This window comes from Periplaneta americana, chromosome 13, assembly GCF_040183065.1.
Source record: "Periplaneta americana isolate PAMFEO1 chromosome 13, P.americana_PAMFEO1_priV1, whole genome shotgun sequence".
Taxonomy (NCBI): Eukaryota; Metazoa; Arthropoda; class Insecta; order Blattodea; family Blattidae; genus Periplaneta; species Periplaneta americana.
The window spans coordinates 40,980,543-41,003,548 of NC_091129.1; the positions used below are offsets into that span (position 1 = coordinate 40,980,543).

The 23,006-nt window shown below is 36.7% G+C and overlaps 1 long non-coding RNA gene across 1 annotated transcript in view; it reads left to right on the forward strand.

Annotated features, from left to right (window-relative positions):
* Nucleotides 1-22,730, forward strand: part of LOC138711820 (uncharacterized) — a 67,124-nt gene extending 44,394 nt beyond the window's left edge. Inside the window, exon 3 of the long non-coding RNA XR_011335481.1 lies at nt 22,176-22,730. This is a non-coding gene — a long non-coding RNA (uncharacterized lncRNA). The remainder of the gene's footprint in view (nt 1-22,175) is intronic.
* Nucleotides 22,731-23,006: the final 276 nt, after the last annotated feature.

Genomic DNA, 23,006 nt, shown 5'->3' on the forward strand with positions numbered 1-23,006 from the left:
AGTTCAATGTTACTGTGTTTTAAGTTTAGCTTTGGTTTGTTTCTTTAACTTTGTTTTGTATAAAATATAATTTATTGCATAACAAAGATGACTGATATGAGCTAATTGCATTTTTGTTGGTTTTATTAAATGATACATATTTGTTGTATGTTTTTTGTTTTCTTAAGATGGCATACTTGATATAATAATCGAAAATATACTGTATATAATCGATACTATGGAATACTTGGGGTGGGTCCTATAATGGATCTGTTCCAATGATAGTGTTGTGATGTCGAAAATCTGTTTTGTTCTCGTCTTGAATATGGATTCTGAAGGATTTGGGGTTATTTCCAAGAAACCGTTGCTGAACGATTCACATTATTTCCAGGTTAGTTGAATCAACTCCTCTAGTGAGTGATATAAATCTTTAAAATGTATTTCTCTTTTTGTCTGCTAGGTGTCTCTCCCTTCTCTTCAAATCTTTTCTTCTTTTATACTTCACTCTACTCTACACCCTTTTTACTCCAATTCTGCCATCTAATTTATGTATCTCGACTTACATTATAGCCTACATTACAACATCATATAAATGCAACTTTTTACTTACTTTGATTTAGACGAGACAAGATTCGAACCTGGAACTTCCTGATCTATAGCACCACCCCTTAGGTTAATCGACCAAGTTAAACAGAAAATTCGATTAACCTTATATGTTATGATAGTGTCTTTTTGGAAATTAAAGTATGTATTTTAGAATTTATTGTTGTATCGAAATTATTTCCGATGTGGCAGAAGGACGAATATACAATATATTTAGACGAAAATTTTATGAAAATTGTATCATTATAAGCCAATATTGAATAAACAATTCTCGTGACGTCATTGCTATAGCAACCTTATAAACATGCATTGTTAGTAGAAGTGCCACTTTCAAGTCATGGCTTTTAATTTACGCAAATTATATGAATGTTGTAGAGATATTGGAAGTTGCATAGAGTTCTGTGTCGTCCACAAATTATTGCCCAGCAAAGAAAATATCAAGTGTATTGATTGTGGAGCCGAAGGAAAAGTGGTGCAGCAGAAGAGAAGTAAGAATAAAAGTGTGCCGTATTGCTTGAAGTATAGTAGTTAGTTGTGCGATAGCAGTCAAGACCTTGTTTGAATGTAATAAACTGACTCTTGTCCAGAGTTTAACGTTCATTTATCTCCAGCTACTCCATATAAAGATCTTTGACGCTGCAATCAAAGCCGAAGCCGGTGCCAATACTGTTGTGGACTACTATAGATTTTACAGGGAAGTTTGCTATGTTATCATTACTAAGAGTCAACAGAAGATTGGTGGTGTAGGACCAGAGCTCGGCAAAATACTGACATCCAGGTATTTCAAATATAAATTCAAAATAGCCTACTTCAAAGAATAGTATTTGAAATACAAATACAAAATACTTTTAAAAAATTAGGCCTAACCAAAATACATTTGTAGGCCTATTTTATATACTCAGAATACATTTGTATTTCAAATAATCAATGCAGTATATAGGCCTAAAGAAATAATATTACTAAAAATCTAAAATATTATATTAACATTAAAAGTATTTTTACCTCGGAAGTTTTCTATAAACACTGTAACTGAACAGTCAGCAATGAAAGTATGCTACATATGAATAATTACTGCTCCCTTTCAAAGAAATCAGTTTCTCAAGAAGTTTATCAGATAAGGATCCCCTTGCTTGTGAAAGAATAAATCCTGCAAAACAGAACAGTCTTTCTACAGGCGCAGACGAACACAAACTTGTATTATACTTTATAAAAGCTTGTTTCACTGTTTGGTAATTCTCTAGAGTGCACAGGGTTGTCCCTTTGCTGTTTAAGAATTGTATGAAAGCTCATACTCCGCAGTAGACAAGTTCTTTTCTTTTTGCTTTTCAAAGTCTGTTGTACTTGAGTTGAAAACATAAGAATTGTTTTCATCGTCTGAACTAACCAAAGGTGTAGCAGAGAACTGCTCAGCTGATTTCACACACATATTCTGTATCCTCTTCTTATCATTTGGTGAGGCAGTGTCAGGTAGCCATCCATTTTAAATGATGGGTGGAAGCAAGCTGTCATACTCAATTGCTTCTGGGGTCAGATCAACATCGCTTTAAATCTTGATGAAAGCGAACTTATTAGGATTGGAGTTACTTGGAATAGATAGCAGAGTTTAGTAGGTAACAGAATATGTAATCTGTTTTTGAGGGAAATTAATGTGGACAAAAGTTGGCCGTAATAGCACGTCTTCTCATTTTGCATTAAATCAAGGGCTACAGCAGTTGGTTATCCCAGTGTTTCACATATACTGTTTGTATCACATTTGAATTGCAATATTTGAGAGATTGAGTCATGAAGAGAATTCCATCGAGTTGGGCAAGGAAACTGTAATGAATATTTCAAGACATCTGATATAATTTCTGAGGATTTGGGTCTCCTAGACGCATTCCATAATGCTGAACATTTAGCAAGTGTTGGGTGATGGATCCTTGATGCTGTTGGAGATTTCTTTATGGCATTAACACTAGGAGGACCGGACCCGTCATTCTGCTGGGTACCACGTATTTAAATAATTATTCGAAAGCTTTTCATCCTATGACTCCCACAATTTACGACTTTTATTTTATCTTTGTGATGTATGATTCCTAAAAATATTGGATTTTTATGACTTTTCTAAAGGATGTTACAAGCAATTACTACTAGTAGCACCATCGCCCGTCATTCTGACGGGTTTCAAGTTTCAGACTGGCTGTGCCTGCATACCAGATGCGGTTCAAATTTTTATTGTTGCAGCAATGTTTAGATTTCATTCGACTCTGCGAATGATTTATGACTTCGGCAGGTCCTTTGTCGGTATCTAAAAATAAAATATTGCTCTCTGAGTGTGTGTTGTTTTGACACGTGCACGCTGTTTTCGTCGGCGAAAATTCAGTTTCACAAGGGCAGCCTCTGTTGATAAACGTTATTTGTCAGAAGAAGAAATCGACTATTTGATGAATATGTCTGGTAACGACTCAGAACGTGAAGATCCCCGTAATCTGTGCGAATTTGACGAAATCCACGAATTATGTGGAAAATCAAAGTACAGACCACGCTGATAAGGACGCAGATTACGTTCCTAGCAGAGATGAAACTAGTGACTCTTCAGATGGAGATTCATCGCATGTGAGGCAAGATAACGAGCAACCAGAAGAGCCAGGTGATACTTCATCTACAAAGGTAAGTTAGCTACGTAATTTTTTATTATTAGGTACTTATTATTATTATTATTATTATTATTATTATTATTATTATTATTATTACCATCATCATTATTTATTTTTATTATTTATTCGTTGTCGTATTATTATTATTATTATCATTATTATTATTATTATTATTATTATTATTATTATTATTATTATTATTATTATTATTTCATCACCATATTTCTTATAAATACCAGTAATATGTTACTTCAATTCTAATTACCACAACAGCAATGTGAAAAAATCTTTGTAACTCTAGTTCCTGGGTTGAATTGTGTCTCTAACATAAAAGTATATAATTTATTAATTATGTTTTCAGCTGCTTCATTACCACTGGCTCCTAATGTTCCAACTACCAGAGGTGGCTGTGGCAGAGGCCGAGGACGAAATTGTTCTCAGGTAACAAACAATCCTGTCCAAGGAAGTGTTGAGACTGCTGCTGATGGGACACAATGGATGTTATTCCTCCACAAGCTGCACCTGGAAGAAGAGCACGACAGAATGTCGTGGCAGAAGTCCCTGGACCTACAGGCCATGCGAAGAGGTCCATCATAAATGGTAAGCACTCGAGTGCATGGAAACTTCTAATTGATGACTGCATGCTTCTGAATATAAAAAGATGCACTGAAAAAAGAGCATGTCAGGAATTACAAGATGACAGCTGGACCATTAGTATTGAAGCATTGGAAGCTGCTATTTCTCTTATGTATGTGAGAGGAGTATATGGCGCAAAAACTTTCTCCTAAAATTATGGTCGCAGGTTTGGGGACCAGCATTTTTTCGAAACACCATGAGTAGACATCAATTTAGTGAAATTTTGAGGTTTCTGCGATTTGACAAGAAAGCCACACGATCTCAGCTGCTACTCCTATATGGAATACCTTCATTGCCAATTGCTTGTTATGTCACTGTGGATGAACAGTTGTTTCCTTGCAAGGCTCGCTGCCCATTCATACAGTACATGAACAGCAAACCGGACAAGTTTGGAATAAAGTTTTGGCTGGCTGTTGATACAAGCTCTAAATACTTGGTGAACGGTTTTCCTTACCTTGGTAGAGATGAGGAGCGTCCTGCAGTGTACTGTTAGCAGAACATGTTGTAATGCGTCTGGCAGAGCCCTACCTTTCTAAGGGAAGAAATATTACATGCGACAATTTCTTCACTGCAAAATCTTGGAGAAAATTTGAAACACAATAGTATTAGCATAGTCGGTACACTGGAAACGTGTAGACGGGAAGTTCCTCCATCAGCAAAATCACCTACAGTGCCCTTGCACAGTACCACTATTTACAAGTCAGGTGACATGACCCTAACCTCCTATCAGTGTAAAAAGAACAAGAATGTACTCCTGTTGAGCACAATACACAACACAGTTACCATCAATGAGCAGCATCAAAAAAAGCTACCTGAAACAGTGATGTTCTATACTGAAACTGAGTGTGGTGTTGACATCGTAGATCAAATGGCTCGACTTTACACTGTGAAATACAGATGCCCTAGATGGCCTATGCAAGTGTTTTTCAATGTGCTGGACCTGCCGCAATCAACGCATGGATTCTGTACAGGAGGTAACAGGTGACAATGTGTCTTGGCACCAGTTCATATTCAAGTTGAGAGAAGAACTAGCAGCCAGATATGTAACCACTAGACCACCAGCCCCTCTTCCTGAAAGAATTCTTCAGCAGAGCAATGTCCGCAAGACATGTCAGAATGGAGGATGCAGAGGGAAGAACAGAAGTGAAAATCAGTGTCAAAGTGCTTCAAGTACGTGTGTGGACCATGCTTAGCAAGTTCCGAGTGTGCCTGTGTAAGGTGTTGTGATGCAGCCGGTGGCTTTGAATAAACAATCATGAAAGGAAGCTTATTTTTGTCGTTCTTGTTTATAGTGTAATGCATAGTGTTTAAATATGGAAATTATTTCTTTCATTTTTGTACTTAGATTTTTTAAGATGAATTCAATAGTTACTGAAATTTTAAAAATGTCATATCCTAGAGAAAAATCATACATATACTTTAAAAGCATAAAAAAATTATATAAATAAACATTCCTATTCAAAAGTGTTAAATATTTGGAAAGAAAACCTGTTAAACCTGCACCCGTCAAAATGACAGGTCTGGTCCTTGTAGGTAGACAGTATCTCTGGTCCTCCTAGTGTTAAGGAAATCAGTTGTGGCAAGAAACGTAAGTGTATGGCTAGCACATCTGAAATGGGTAGGCAAATAAGACAAAAGTTCATTCTTCAAATCCTAATCCAAAACTTGAAGGACAATAAGAAGAAGAAAGTATTTTGAGTATTTGAAATACAAAATACATCAGTTTTATGCATTTAAATACAAAATACTTTCGAAAATCCTTACAAATTACGAAATTCAAAGTATTTCAAATACTGTGTAAGACATGTAGTTGAGGTGAACGAATCACACTTATTTGTTAACAAAACACGAAAAGGAAGGCAGGACACCAACTGTTTGCCATTCACTTGGACGTGTGCCCCTCACTGTGGCTGTGGTGTGGGCATCTGTTTGCTGAAGTCAATGAAGATATGTTACACAGCTCCCTTTCTGGAACTCTTGTCAAATCTTTTGTAACAGGGTGTTTACAACCTAGAGCATATTCTTACTATTCCTCTGATGTTAATATTTTTGTTAGCAGTGTGAAGCTATTGTTTTCCAGGGTTTCCTCTGTTTATGTTTGGATCATTCACGTTGCCTTTGCTCTTTACAAGATTTTGATATCACAGTGTCTCCAGTCTTCTGGGATGGTGCTGGATGAAAAACATTCCATCAGCAGTGATGTCTGGGTGTCTAGGAGTAGCTAGGCTGATTGCTTTATGTGCTCATTTGGACTGGCTGTCTTATTTTTCAGTTGTGTGGTAGTATCCTTCACTTCCATGTAATGGGTGGATGATTTTGAGTTCCTCTCTCCTATTTTCATTTTTGTGTTCAGTCTGTTGCTTTCTTGCCATTTTGTGAGAAGTGCATTTCCTGTATAGGATGTGAATTCCTTTTGTAGGGGGCAAGGGTTTTCTTTTCTGGGCAGAGAAAGAGATTTTTATGTCTTCTGCTGCCAGATTAGCCTCATTTTCGCTATACTCCGATTTAGTTGTCTTCGGGAGAATCTTATGTCCTGTGTTTTTTCGCATAATTCAGTGGGTCCATTTTTGGAGGCTCTGCCTCTATGAAGGACGTTCAGTTGGCCTTACATATCTCCGAACACTCTTTGTTGAACCAATGTTCGAATTTTATCTTGCAGTTGACTGTGGAGATACTCTGAATGTCTATTGTCATCTGGGTTTATATGTATGACAGCTTGCTATAGCATCACAGTAGATATAGACTCTGACAATTGATATGTGGTTCATTGTAATTACGACGACGTTTTCTTCTGTATGGATTTTTATTGGTTTCCAATCCTCTCGTAAAAGCAAGAAACTTCACTGATGCGTACTATCGGTGATACAGATCATCTGCCCTGAACCTTGGAGAAGTTAGGGGTGATTGTTTTGAGGGGTGTGAGTCTAACCTTGGAGCAAGCGGCTGGCTAACGGTACTTTTCGGGTGAATACACTCTGCTTAATGGGTCATTCCATAAAAATGCGACATTTTCACGAAAAATAAAAATCTCACGAATCTCTGCTTGTTATATGTCATTTTTTTTCGTTATGATCCGAATTTTTTTAATCTGACAACACTGATTGTGTAACAACACGTAAGTGGGAGAAAAAGCGCCAAGAAGTTTGTGGTTTAAGAGCGCGAAATTATCTATTAGAAGTCACATATTTGAATGCACATTTAAGGCAAATAAATCATTACTTATGTATGTTAAATTCAATTAATAATGAAGTACTGACCTTTGTTAATAATTATAATGCATAGAAACAGTAAAACAATGATTATTTCGTGCTTGATTACAATTATTACAAAGAAAGGTTGAGAGTTTGTGTTTCACGCTCAAATGGACATTTGTTTATATTTCTTCAAAACCATTTCAGTTTTTAATGTTTCATAAATGTAAAAGTGAGGCACATCATACAACAATCAACTTCTACATCTTGATTACACGACTTTTAACATTGTATCACTTCGGAATATGTATTTTATAAACTTTCTTGTGTTAAATTTCTATCGTACCTGTTAACATGTTTCGACCTTTTATGGGTCATCCTCAGAACTAGTCGTTGTTGGTCTTGGCGCCTCTTGTTTTGTTTCCTGTGAGGGTGCGTTCGTGTGATGTAGTGTAGAGTCAAAGAGTGTGTGTTTTCCGAAGTTGAGTTGTGTGTTGAGAATTTCATTGGGGTTTGGAATTGAACGGGTTACATCAGCTTCTTGTCTATGCGGATGACGTGAATATGTTAGGAGAAAATACACAAACGATTAGGGAAAACACGGAAATTTTACTTGAAGCAAGTAAAGCGATCGGTTTGGAAGTAAATCCCGAAAAGACAAAGTATATGATTATGTCTCGTGACCAGAATATTGTACGAAATGGAAATATAAAAATTGGAGATTTATCCTTCGAAGAGGTGGAAAAATTCAAATATCTGGGAGCAACAGTAACAAATATAAATGACACTTGGGAGGAAATTAAACGCAGAATAAATATGGGAAATGCGTGTTATTATTCGGTTGAGAAGCTTTTATCATCCAGTCTGCTGTCAAAAAATCTGAAAGTTAGTATTTATAAAACAGTTATATTACCGGTTCTTCTATATGGTTGTGAAACTTGGACTCTCACTCTGAGAGAGGAACATAGGTTAAGGGTGTTTGAGAATAAGGTGCTTAGGAAAATATTTGGGGCTAAGCGGGATGAAGTTACAGGAGAATGGAGAAAGTTACACAACGCAGAACTTCACGCATTGTATTCTTCACCTGACATAATTAGGAACATTAAATCCAGACGGGTGAGATGGGCAGGGCATGTAGCACATATGGATGAATCCAGAAATGCATATAGAGTGTTAGTTGGGAGACCAGAGGGAAAAAGACCTTTAGGGAGGCCGAGACGTAGATGGGAGGATAATATTAAAATGGATTTGAGGGAGGTGGGATATGATGATAGAGACTGGATTAATCTTGCACAGGATAGGGACCGATGGCGGGCTTATGTAAGGGCGGCAATGAATCTTCGGGTTCCTTAAAAGCCATTTGTAAGTAAGTAAGTGTTTTTGTGTGTCTCTATATTTCATATTGTTCTAATGTGTTTAGTTTCTGGCTTTTTGGTTGGATGTGTAGTAATTCCATGTCTGTGTTGATGTCTCTGTAGATCATTTGAAACACGTTACAAGGAACACATCACAGCCATAACAAAATTACAAAACACCTCCACATATGCAGAACATCACAAATGCTAACCACACCTACAAAGACATCAGCACAGACATGGAAATACTACACATCCAACCAAAAAGCAGAAACTAAACACACTAGAACAATATGAAATATACAGACACACGAAAATACACCGCAATGAAATTCTCAACATACAACTCAACTTCGGAACACACACACTCTTTGACTACACTACATCACACGAACACACCCTCACAGGAAACAAAACAATAGGCGCCAAAACCAACAACGACCAGTTCTGAAGATTACCCATAAATAGGTCGGAACATGTTAACAGGTACGATAGAAATTTAACACAAAGTTTATAAAATACATATTCCGAAATCAACTTGTTATATGGACAACATTTTGATTTATGTACAAACGAAGAAAAATGTTATGTTCATGTGTGGCCAAATTTTATCCTAAAATCCAGTTACAATTGTTATTCTTATTGGAAGTCTTTATGCCTAAACATAATTAGTAATGAAATTTCAAATACTTATTGTTGATTTAGATAATTGTGTGTGTGTGTGTGTGTGTGTGTGTGTGTGTGTGTGTGTGTGTGTGTGTGTGTGTGTGTGTGTGTGTGTGTGCACACGCACCTGTGCGTTTTTTTCAATGTACATATACTGTAGGTTAAACACTCTTGAAAATAAGTGTTCCATAACTGTTGTAAGGGGGAAAAGAACTGGTCACGCTACCCCATTATCTCCTGGCCTAGTTGCCTCATAAATGATGCCTTCTTGGTATCACTTGTGAGGTTCACACCTTTCTTTGGACAGTTGACTAAACAATAACAATTGTTGTCAAAATATAGTGTGTAGGCCTAAAATTAGCATAAAACATTTAATTTATGCCTAGAGTTCGTATAAAATATTTATTATTTTTTAATTCCTTGAATTAAAAACTTACAAAAATTGCTTTATGTTAATTTATTTCATATAAAAAAAAAACAAGCTTATACAGTACATTTTTATGGTAAGTAGATAGCCACCATACTAGGCCTATGTATAAATAAATTGATGTGATTATTGGCACATTAGATAAATGGTACTAAATTTCTGATATTAATTTAAAATCGTTTTATTTAATAACATCAATTAACTCACCCTAGGTATCATTTAGCAATTCTAAAACATAGGCCTTTTTAAATCTATAGTAGTTGTTCTATTGATATAAGTGTTTATACATTTTGAACATTTTTTTATAGTATTTTCAAGAATCAAGTTGGGCTGATTACTTGATTGGGGTTTTTCCGAGGTTTTCTCCCACCGTAAGGCAAATGTCGGGTAATCTATGGCGAATCCTCGGCCTCATCTCACCAAATACCATTTCACTATCACCAATCCCATTGACACAAAATAACCTAGTTGTTGATGTAGTAAAAAAATGACATCAAATATACAGGTGAAGTTACAAAAGCTTGTGGTGGCGAAGAGGTGAAAGTGTCTGTGATGTCCAAGGAAGGGAAGTACTACAAATGGCTGACACATTGGTATATTCGTCATGACATTATACAGGAAATATCACCACATATGGTTGTAAACCGTGCATTTTAGTGTAATCTAGTGTTGTTTTGTATAACAAGAAGTGTAGGCATAGTATACAAGTCTTTAGAAGAAGTAATGTACTGTATTATACTTACTTACTGGCTTTAAGGAACCCGGAGGTTCATTGCCGCCCTCACATAAGCCCGCCATTGGTCCCTATCCTGAGCAAGATCAATCCAGTCTCTATCATCGTATCCCACCTCCCTCAAATCCATTTTAATATTATCCTCCCATCTACGTCTCGGCCTCCCAACTAACACTCTATATGCATTTCTGGATTCGCCCGTACGTGCTACATGCCCTGCCCATCTCAAACGTCTGGATTTATTGTTCCTAATTATGTCAGGTGAAGAATACAATGCGTGCAGTTCTGTGTTGTGTAACTTTCTCCATTCTCCTGTAACTTCATCCCTCTTAGCCCCAAATATTTTCCTAAGCACCTTATTCTCAAACACCCTTAACCTATGTTCCTCTCTCAAAGTGAGAGTCCAAGTTTCATAACCATACAGAACAACCGGTAATATAACTGTTTTATAAATTCTAACTTTCGGATTTTTTGACAGCAGACTGGATGATAAAAGCTTCTCAACCGAATAATAACAGGCATTTCCCATATTTATTCTGTGTTTAATTTCCTCCCGAGTATCATTTATACTTGTTACTGTTGCTCCAAGATATTTTAAGTTCGTGATTTAGCAGTTACATGTACTAAACAAGTGTCTTAATTATATGGAAAACAACTGAATGCATTTATGTTATTTGGCACAATAATATGAACATTTTCCATTTTGGTAATAAATCAATTGGCATACAGTATTTCATATTTTTTACATTATTAATTATTCCTTTTCATTAAGAATTTGTGTTAATATTTAGGAATGCTTATGTTAAAAGAGAGTAATATATTTTTTTATGAACTACTAAGTATTCAATTAAATATCCTGCAAAGATCATAGTTAATTACTTCAAAAATGTTACGTGTGTAACTATGGAATGACCCTAATCCCCTTTCTAGGCCTATTTTCTTCAAAAAACATTTCTCTCCATTTATATGTGTAAGATGGAGGTGAACATTTGTTTTCTCTAGTTAATAGAATTGCTGATGTAAATATATATTCAAGGCTAAGACGTAGCAATAAAATTTTCGTTTGTAGAGTTTGCATATATAGAGAGACTAAGTGTATCTCTAAGCGTATCTGTATATAGCAACTAAATTTAGACTTAAGTGTACCTAATCATGCCGGCTCCTAAGAAAAAGAAGGTAATTCATTCTCAAGTACGTGAAATAGTAGCGAAAGTAATAGAAACGTGTGATAATGAAGCCAAGAATAAGAGTCTTACACATTTAGTTACTCAGGCACTAAACACGCAGCATATCACTGCACACTGGTTTGTCTGAATTTACGTTAAAACAAATTAGGAAAGAAAATTAGGAAAGAAACCGGGATTGCCCCAAAGAGAACTGGAAGGGTTATTGTCAACATACATTAAAAGTGGAGAGCCAATATAGATTTCGGCATAATACTGTGCCTGCAGTAGTGGATAATCTGATTATTTCTTTGGATAAAGAAGACGATAGTGATGATAGGAGCAATGATGATGATGATGATGATGAAAGTGATTCAAAATTAGCTACCTACTCCATTGTAATGCGACACAGAATTGGTCAGTCAATGTTTTTATAATGCATGCCACATTGTATTTCTATTTTCAAACTTTCTCTCTCTCCGTCCACCCCCTCCACTACTATTACGAAACTACCCCCAACTCCGCATTCCTTCCAGGGCAGATGAGCTGCCTCTTTGATTTTCTTGGGTGAGTGCATGAACTGCATGAAGGCCTGGTAGATCGACTATATTTACTAGCATGGTTTCTGTTAGCATTATAAGTCTTAGTCTTCAGTAATGTCCTTTGACGACATTGTGAGGGCGTTTTTTAATCCTATGTTGTACAGCATTATTCAGTTGGAATTTGCTTAAATTTGATTTCTCCTCAAAGTCATGCGCCATTAAACTGTTGTTGATGAAAAATGAATTGCCTTACATAGACTCCCTTTGGCCAGAAGTCTTCTTCAGTGATTCTGTCATACTCTTCGCTTTACCTGGAAGGACGTTGTTTATACCTTCATGGTTTTCAGCTGGATTATAATTATTATTCTCCATCTTGACTGGTGTTCACAGTCATGAAACTCGAATCATTTAATGTTGCCTTTGTGATGACCAGTAAGCTTCGTTCTATGTAGTTCGGTCAGAGAAGACAGTAGATAATAAGCACATGCTAGTCATGACTACACTTAATAAACAATTCTTATTGCAGAAGACTTTTTCTACAGTATTTTGATACGAAGTTAATCCTAAAATGACTCCCTGCAAAGGGTCAGTATGCAGTGCTTTTAATTGTAGCAACAACCAGGGGAAAATGCCAGAACTCTCATTTTTTAGGTTTCCTAAGGACCCTGTAAGGTGAGTAAACGCTGTAAAATGATTTTGATTTACTTTATTGTGTATATTAGTTGGAATTTTACACTATACATACTGTTATCCAGGTAGACTGCAACTAAATCTCACTGGAATGTCTCAATGACCACTTTACGAAAACTCACCGTACAATCCCTAGCTCCATCGACAAACAGCAAACAATTGCTGAACTTTAACCTATGGACCATCTCCTCAAGAGAAAAATTTCACTTTTCATACATTACACAATCTGACGTGAAGAAAGCCTTGAAAGAAAACACAACTTCCTACAACAGAAGGACCGGACCATGGCAACATTTCGTTATTAAACAAAATAATGGAGGTAATATTACCGACTGTGACTCACATTTTCAGTGCCTCAATTATGACTTCGACTTACCCACAACAATGGAAAGTCACTTTTGTCCACCCGCTTCCCAAGACTAAACCACAGACATCTCATGACCATAGACCTATCATCATTCTATCTTATCCAAAGCATTGTACACAAGCAACTGACAGACTACTTAAACAAGTACAAACTTTTCTACTCAAGTTTCAGGGTCAGACATAACACAAGTGTTGCATTACTTAAAGTCATGGAAGATCTGTCTGAGGCCTGGGACAGACGTAAATTGACAATAATGACTTTACTTGACTTCAGCAAAGCCTTCAGTTCTGTAGACGTTGACCTGTTAATCTGTAAACTCAGATGCCTACACCTAGAAGAATATGTCCTGTGGTTTGCCTTTCACCTTAATGGCTGCCAACAAAATGTGATAGCTGGAAATTGTTCTTTCTCTTGGCAGGCCGTGAGGTTAGGGGGGATCATTTCTTGGGCTTCTATTATTTTCAGTCTATACAAACTACAATCTTTAAAGTACTGATACTGCCGACACCATTTCTACGCAGACGACCTTCAAGTATACATAAAATTCCACACTGACAAAATAAATGATGCAATATCTAAAATTAATGACGATCTCGACTCAATTTGGATATGGACACGGAAATTCCGACTTAAACTAAATCCATAAAAATCACAGTCAATAATTGTGGTCATTGACGTTTGTTAAGCACTATTACTATATCAAATGTGTCTCCGATTAAAATAAATGGCACCGAAATTCCGTTCAGTAAATAAGTGAAGAACCTTATATGGATAAGAGTTTAAATTGGAACATTGAAGTTGCAGAAACTTCTAAGAAAGTATTCTTACTAATCCACTTGTTTAAGCAATTGAAGAACTTTCTACCCTTTTTCCTGAAAAAAATTTTAGTGCAAACACTCATGATGCGCCACTTCAATTACTGTGATATTCTGTTTACTGGTCTAAGTGTTACTTTGATGCAGAGACTGCAATGTTTTGCCTGCAATATTCGCCAGGCTGATCACATAACACCATCCCTCGAAATGTTGTCCCGGCTCCATCTAGAAGATCACAAAAAAATCCACTGACATTTCCTCTTGTTTCATGTATTGCATTTCTCCACTCTTGCCTATCTCGTTTTCAAAATTGATCCACCACATAATCTAGACACACGATCACAGCATTGTCCTTGCCGCCGAACATCCTCATGCTCATCTTCTTTCAATGCGGCTGTTCCTCAACTCTGGAATTCCCTACCGAGATATGTCAGACATCAAACCAATTTAAGAATCGACTAAGGAAATATTTTTCAAGCAGTTCTCGTTAATAATAGTTGTTTCAAGTTTCCCAATGTTTAATGGTTATACGGATAAATATTTAAGTCACCATCAACCAAGTCGCAAGCACGCTGTGTTACTTCTGTGTGCACGGTGCAGGATCTTTGTCGGCGCAGAATGTAGTGCACTGGCAGCCTGCTTGCCTCTGTAATCTGTAGTTGAGTTTACGATTACCCTGTAGATGATTGGATAGTAAAGAAGAATACTTCATGCGCTTTGATAAACAGCTTGTGCCAACACTAAATTACGCCTAAAGCCTAATAGTACATTATGCAACGAGCCTATAATGATAGTAATTAAGAGGCGAGTATGTTTTTTTATGAAACGAGCGCAAGTAAGTTTCATAATTTTCATATTAGCATCTTAATTACCATTATAGGAAAGTTTCATACGACTTTTTATGCTCGACCATATTTCTAACTTGAAATTATTCAGAAGTATTCATTTTATTCATATCTAACTGAAGAGTGGAAGTGATCTTGTGCATCGCTTGTAAATTGTGAGATGTGCGCAGACGCGAAAATATTGATTTTTTCCGAGGAACAATAATGTCATTGACCTTGTTATAATCTACAGAATAACTTACTTACTTACTGGCTTTTAAGGAACACGGAGGTTCATTGCCGCCCTCACATAAGCCCGCCATTGGTCCCTATCCTGAGCAAGATTAATCCAGTCTCTATCATCATATCCCACCTCCCTCAAATCCATTTTAATATTATCCTCCCACCTACGTCTCGCTCTCCCTAAAGGTCTTTTTCCCTCCGGCCTCCCAACTAACGCTCTATATGCATTTCTGGATTCGCCCATGCGTGCTACATGCCCTGCCCATCTCAAACATCTGGATTTAATGTTCCTAATTATGTCAGGTGAAGAATACAATGCGTGCAGTTCTGTGTTGTGTAACTTTCTCCATTTTCCTGTAACTTCATCCCGCTTAGCCCCAAATATTTTCCTAAGCACCTTATTCTCAAACATCCTTAACCTATGTTCCTCTCTCAAAGTGAGAGTCCAAGTTTCACAACCATAAAGAACAACCGGTAATATAACTGTTTTATAAATTCTAACTTTCAAATTTTTTGACAGCAGACTGGATGATAAAAGTTTCTCAGCCGAATAATAACAGGCATTTCCCATATTTATTCTGTGTTTAATTTCCTCCCGAGTATCATTTATACTTATTACTGTTGCTCCCAGATATTTGAACTTCTCCACCTCTTCAAAAGATAAATTTCCAATTTTTATATTTCCATTTCGTACAATATTCTCGTCACGAGACATAATCATATACTTTGTCTTTTCGGGATTTACTTCCAAAGCTATCTCTTTACTTGCTTCCAGTAAAATTCCCGTGTTTTCCGTAATCGTTTATGGATTTTCTCCTAACATATTCACGTCATCCGCATAGACAAGCAGCTGATGTAACCCATTCAATTCCAAACCCTCTCTGTTATCCTGGACTTTCCTAATGGCATATTCTAGAGCAAAGTTAAAAATTAAAGGTGATAGTACATCTCCTTGCTTTAGCCCACAGTGAATTGGAAATGCATCTGACAGAAACTGACCTATACGAACTCTGCTATACATTTCACTGAAACACATTTTAATTAATCGAACTAGTTTCTTGGAAATACCAAATTCAATAAGAATATCATATAAAACTTCTCACTTAACCGAGTCATATGCCTTTTTGAAATCTATGAATAACTGATGCACTGTACCCTTATACTCCTATTCTTTCTCCATTATCTGTCGAATACAAAATATCTGGTCAATAGTTGATCTATTACGCCTAAAACCACACTGATGATCCCCAATAATTTCATCTATAGCCTATATGGAGTTAATCTTCTCAAAAGAATATTGGACAAAATTTTGTACGACGTCAACAAAAGTGATATTTCTCGAAAGTTACTACAGTTAGTCTTGTCCCCCTTCTTAAAGATAGGTACGATTATGGACTCCTTCCATTTATCTGGTACAATTTCCTTTTCCCAAATAGCAAGTACAAGCTTATAAATTTCTTTAGATAATGCGCTTCCACCCTCTTGTATTAATTCTGCTGGAATTTGATCGATACCTGGAGACTTATAATTTTTCAGATTTTCTATCGCAATTTCGACTTCAGAAAGTGTGGGTTCGGGTATAAATGGCTCAGCAGTTTGTATTTCAATTTCGTCCCGATCGTTTGTATTTGGCCTATGTATATTTAGTAGTTGTCCAAAATAGTTTTTCCATCTGTTCAGGATTGAATGAGCATCTGCAAGCAAGTCACCATTCTCATCCTTGAACACGTTTACCTTTGCCTGATATCCATTCTTGAATTCCTAACATGAATAACATGAACTAATTTTGATATAACCTGGAAATTGATTTAGAATTGGAAAACGAGATTACAAATAATTGAATTTATTTGAATATTATTTACAATTAATGCTAATTATTATAGTAACAGAACATAACCTTCTGTGACAGTATTGGATTTCCAGCCTCTGTGACGTTTCCCTCGTCTTTCAATTGCATATCCGAGAATAATCGAAAACCTGAACTTTAATGAATAGGTGTACTTTAATGACATGCATTAAAGGACTGCTATCAGGTGTATAATTACTACATTCGGCATGGTCGAGCATAAACAACTAAATGCAAATAGCCTACATTATAGAAATACAAATACATTGAACCAATATAACTATAATTGTAGCATATACTTGCAACATCTTTTTAAGTGTAGTTATATAAGAAGGAAACAATACATTGTCAGTGAAAGTTAGCAATTTATAAATAAAGCTCCTACACACTGGGCATGTTGTAAAATATAAACAAAACATATTGACAAATTCAACGATAATACTGGAAAGATGGTTTCAAATTAAAGTGATCTAAATTGTGCAATGGATACATATCTCAATTAAGAGTCATACTTTCAGATTTAATCGGCACACACTCTTGCTTTTTGACATCTTTTGGTTTATACGAAATGAACTATATTTGGACATAATGAAACACAACTCTGAACCCTTAATGCACACTTTAAGTTATGATCACTGAGGGTGGCTCTTTCAGGGCCTTTGTTACGTTTCATAGCTGAAAATGAAGCTTCACACACAGAGGCCGAAGCAAACATTGAAATTAAAGATGCCTCAAGCCTATGGAGACGATGGAATCTTGATTTACGAAATGGGCTGTAAAAGTCTAGCAAACTACGTCTGTTCCTGTGACTGTCAGCCAGCTCAATGGCACATTTCAAGTTGTTTAGTTCAGTTGGACATCTTTGGGAGTATCATCAATATTTATTGTAAACAGTGTAGCAAATATATCGAAATCCGTTTTTAGGCGACTTAAATCTTGAAATCTGTCTTCAAAGTCATTCATAAGAAAACAACTGGAGATTTTCAAGATAACGGCCCGTCTCTAAGAAATCAGAGTCCGTGCCTACCTGAGAATGACCAGGATCGCCATTGGACAGTCGACATTCCCATAATGACAGCATATTGTTTAAAGCTTGATACTGCACAACATAATTATCTGTGATCAATTTGTATTTTCCAGCTGTGCAACAAGTTCTCCATTCATTTCCAGAAACAAATTTATCTCTTCCAATAATTCGAAAAATCTGCACAGAACTTTGCTACATTCCATGAAGTCTGTTGCTTCCCATTCAGAATTAAAATTGTTTGTTGGTGTCAGAGGCCTTCACTTTAACGCGTTTCTTTCCATGACAAACAGGCGTCGACCTACGAGATGCCTCTACTACCGAGAAGATACTGTACACGTTACTGCTCCACTCGCACCGTGCTCAGTACCTGCACATAGCACCGCGTGCAGTCAGTTGGTTGTCAATGATTTGAGTTTTCTCATTATTATTATTATTTCTTATCAGTGGTTATTAAGTTACTGTCTCACAAACATTACTTATCTACTTATGGCTTTTAAGGAAACAGCAGGTACATTGCTGCCTCACATAAGCCCTCCATCGGTCCCTGTCCTGTGCAAGGTTAATCCAGTCTATCCCACCTCCCTCAAATCCAATTTAATGTTATCCTCTCATTTACGTTTCGGCCTCCCCAAAGGTCTTTTTCTCTCTGGCTTCCCTCTAACCTTCATTGTTTACTTTTACTTTCATTATTCACTTTCATCTTGTTTTACGACCTAGATATTACTGTAATAACTACTGTAACCTTATTGTATTCAATTAGAATTGGAGTGTGGCTGGGTGGAAGAGAAGGCCTACTGGCCTTAGCTCTGCCAGATTAAATAAATAAATTATTATTACCGTAATATGGATAACATTACAGTACTGGTAATGCTGTAAATCTCATTTTGGGTTTTCTATAGCACACGACACTGAAGGTTTTTTTGACAAAAAAAAAATGGAAAAATGGTGTAATTTTCAGAGAGAAGGTAGACCTAGTTAGGAATATGAAGAATTCATATAGGACGTCAGTTGGCTTTAAAACATTAGAAAATAAACTGACCGGCAAAAAAGTGGATCACTTTGTAAAAATCGAATCATCTATAATAAACCACCAATTTAGAGAGAGTATTATTAAATTGAATAGGTTTTATGACCAAAGAGAAATGTATTCATAGGCGGAGTTATGGAGGGGCATGGGGGGGGGGGCACTGCCACCCAAACTTGTCTAAACTCCTTCTTTTATTAACGTTACAAAATATTGAATTTTCTTTTGTTTATGATTAAGTTTTTGCGCTTAAATTGACGCGTTAATTTCTTCAGATCATTGTCTGGACAATATTTATTTTAAATTTTTGAATGTATAAGAATTTCTATACCTCATTTGTGGAATGGAAGCATTGTAATGTTTCTTTTGTAACATCCTGTACTCGTGTGTTAAAAGTCTGCAGGTGTTCAACCGCCACAGAGAAATATGAATAACATATTGCACAAAAATGCAGAAAAAAGAAAAGTGATCCGAGTATAATGTGTAAACTTAAAGACAGGATTAAATAAAATAATTCTGTGGTGTTCAGATAAGTCTTTTTTTTTTTTTTTTGTGCAGATGGAATTTTGTTCCCCAGATGAACACTCAGTTAAATTATACAAGTGAGTGTACAAAAATGAAAAGAATACTAGCAGTTGATGTGTTTTATTTGTGTAGAAAGTTGTTTGCAATAAGGGTTCCAAGTTTAATTTTAATTTGTCTCCAAACTCATTTTTATGACTTGTCTCCCTGTACCCAAACAACACAAAATTAGATATCTTCAGGAAAGCTAAAGATAAAAATATTTCCTTTAGCAGTGATACCGGTACGTAGTTTTATTGATGTATGCATGTGTTTGTGTGCAAGAGAGAAAAAGAGGGAGATTGTTTTAAATTATGCCCTATTATAATTTATAGCAGATTTACAATTCAAGCCCTATACTAATAAATGATCATAATCTGATACGCTGTACTGTATCACAGTCAAGCTACAATGAGGGGAGGACGTAATTTTTTTTAGTAGGTTATTTTACGAAGCTTTATCACCATCTTAGGTTATTTAGCGTCTGAATGAGGTGAAGGCAAGCTACAATGAGGGGAGGACGTAATTTTTTTTAGTAGGTTATTTTACGAAGCTTTATCACCATCTTAGGTTATTTAGCGTCTGAATGAGGTGAAGGCAAGCTACAATGAGGAGAGGACGTAATTTTTTTTTAGTAGGTTATTTTACGAAGCTTTATCACCATCTTAGGTTATATAGCGTCTGAATGAGGTGAAGGTGATAATTCCGGTGAAATTAATCCGGGGTCTAGCACTGGTAGTTACCCAGCATTTGCTCATATTGGGTTGAGGGAAAACCCCGGAAAAAACCTGAACTAGGTAACTTGTCCCAACCAGAAATCGATCCCGAGCCATCTGATTTCGCGGCCAGATGCGCTAACCGTTACTCCACAGGTGTTGACGGGAGGACGTAAATGATGACACCATAACTGCGTTATGGGAATTCTATGGTTTTGCTTTGTCCCCCAAGGAAACTGTTCTCTCTCCGCCTATGGATGTATTCAAAATTTTTGGAGATGAACATAATGTTATAAAATGCCAGACCACCTCGTGAGCCACTTTGTATCCCTAATCTTTAGACTGTATGATTTATGATTTTACGACACAGACCAGTAATGAAACTTCATGTTTTACAATTGTGTGGTGGCCCTATTAATGAATTATCAATGCATCTCACATTGTCTGTCGTAAATCAAAATGTTTCTTCAGTTTCTGTTTTCAATTTGATAAGTTAAAATGCCTCTTATTTGAGACGACATTGCGAGAGCTGTCATGTTCGTTGAAGATGGATGAATCATTCTTTATGCGGTTAATGCTATCGTAGAAGCATTCTATGTGTCCTACAGTGATTCTGTGAACTGGGAACCAACCTCAGACAACCAGAATCAGGCCGTGGTAGATCTACATCAACCAAGGAGGACAGGTTTCTGATTCTCTGTATCTTGCGATATCTCCACACGACTGCGGTCCAGGCCAGAAAGCATCTCGAAACAGTGAGGAACATCACTGTGAGGAGAGAAATGGTACACGAAGACTCCAGGAAGCCAATTTGGCCTCAAAAAGACCTGTAATTTCACCATCAGCACAGGGCAGTGTGATTACAGTGCATGCGTCAACACCAGAATTGGACTGTGGACTAGTTGTCAATGGTGCCGTTCACGGGTGAATCGCGATTTTGCTTTCGGTTATCTGATGTTAGAGAATGAGAGAGTGGGGAGCAATATTTGCCTTGCAACTTTCCCGAAAGAACGCTGTTTGGATGGTTCTGTCATGGTTTGAGCGATATCAGTTTTTGAACTCAAGCAAAACTTGTTTTCGTCGATGGAGGCGCACCAATATATAGTGGAGGTGTTAGCGGACCATGTAATTCCCTTTGCATAACCATCCCCCTCCATGCTGCTCACTGCCTTCGTGACATCAGGATGCAGCCGGACTTGAATCCTATTGAACATCTGTGCATATGTAGGAGAAGTGGAATCTCAGGATCTGGTGGTTAGCATGGAGGACACAATACGCGCACAGTAACAATTACAGTGGCTTAATCATTTGTTAATGTAAGCCACAAAATGGATTACTTGAAATTTTGTGTAAATTACAACACTTTAGAACTTAAAATAAACTGCAAACAAAAAGCATTTTGATGACGGGATGAAGTGCACAGGTTACATGTTTTTTTCATTTTACAATATGCCTTAGTCAGAATGAAGAAAAAATAACCTAAAGCATAAGCTATAAAATGATTATAAAAGGTAAAAAAAGGTAAAGGTATCCCCGTAACATGCCATGAAGGCACTTGGGGGGCATGGAGGTAGAGCCCCATGCTTTCCATGACCTCGGCACTAGAATGAGGTGGTGTGGTCGGCACCACGCTCTGACCGCCTTTTACCCCCGGGAAGGACCCGGTACTCAATTTTATAGGAGGCTGAGTGAACCTCGGGACCGTTCTGAAAGTTTGGCAACGAGAAAAAATCCTGTCACCACCTGGGATCGAACCCCGGACCTTCCAGTCCGTAGCCAGCTGCTCTACCAACTGAGCTACCCGGCCGCCATAAAATGATTATAGTTCTTTAAAATCTTAGGTGATCCACTTTTTTGCTGGTCAGTGTAACTAAAAATTGGAAAGAACTGATCAGTGTAGGTAACCTAAAAGTGACTGTTTAACACAAAAAATAAAGAGGTAGAACACTTAAAAATGAACGCAAAACGTACATTTCACTTCACTTAGTATATGCAAGGCATACCAAAAGCCTAAACTAACCTGTCACAGATTTCCACACTACAGAACTTAGAAAAATGCAAGTTGGAAATTTCAGTGTCCCGTGCTATAGAAATGCAGACTAATCTAATCTAATGCTTTTTTTTTTTTCAGGAACAGATTGTGGTTGATAAACCTTGGAAGAAAAGATATAAAACTGTGCTCTAATCATTTCGAAGATGGGCAGTTAGGAACACTAATAGGAACAAGTTAGTGTGGAATGCTGTTCACACTATTCGATATTCCTAATCCGCCTCCTCCAGTAAAAAGAAAACTGAGCACCAGAAAGTATGAAGTATTGCGGAAAAAGTTACGTCAATCCTTTAATGGTGACTCTTTACTGCAAGATTGTGCGTCAGCTGAACTTGATGACTTTACCAGTGATCTCTCAAATAAAATGTGTGATGCTTCCACACAAACAGAGCTTTCTTTGAATGAAAATGACATTATGCTAGCTATGTTACGAGAAAAGTATGAATATAAATCATTAGAAGTTGCTTGGCTCCGGAAAAAATACAAGGAAGTCAAGAGAAATCAGTGTGTGCGTGCAGTTTCAAGAAAAGGTACAGAAAAATAGACAAAAAATGCAGTGCTAGTGGATAGTTAATGTTAGATGTAAATGTATTACATTTCATTTATTGATAAGTAGTGTACCTTTGTGATAAAGAAGAAGTCAAAAGATGTACAAAATTATAAGTAGACCTACATAGCCGCCTGTGTAGGCTAATACAGTTTATAAGAATAAACAAGTCATGAGTTGAGTAGAAGGTATGAATATGAAGAAATTTTATCAGTTCTATTCTGAACCTTTTTTCAAAGCTTTAAGATAATTAGACAGTGCATTGAAGACCGTGATGAATGAACAGTGAACTCTTTGTTTATGTAACAGACTAACAGAGGACAGATGGAGATAGGATTTATTTCTTCCATTAAAATTATAAATGT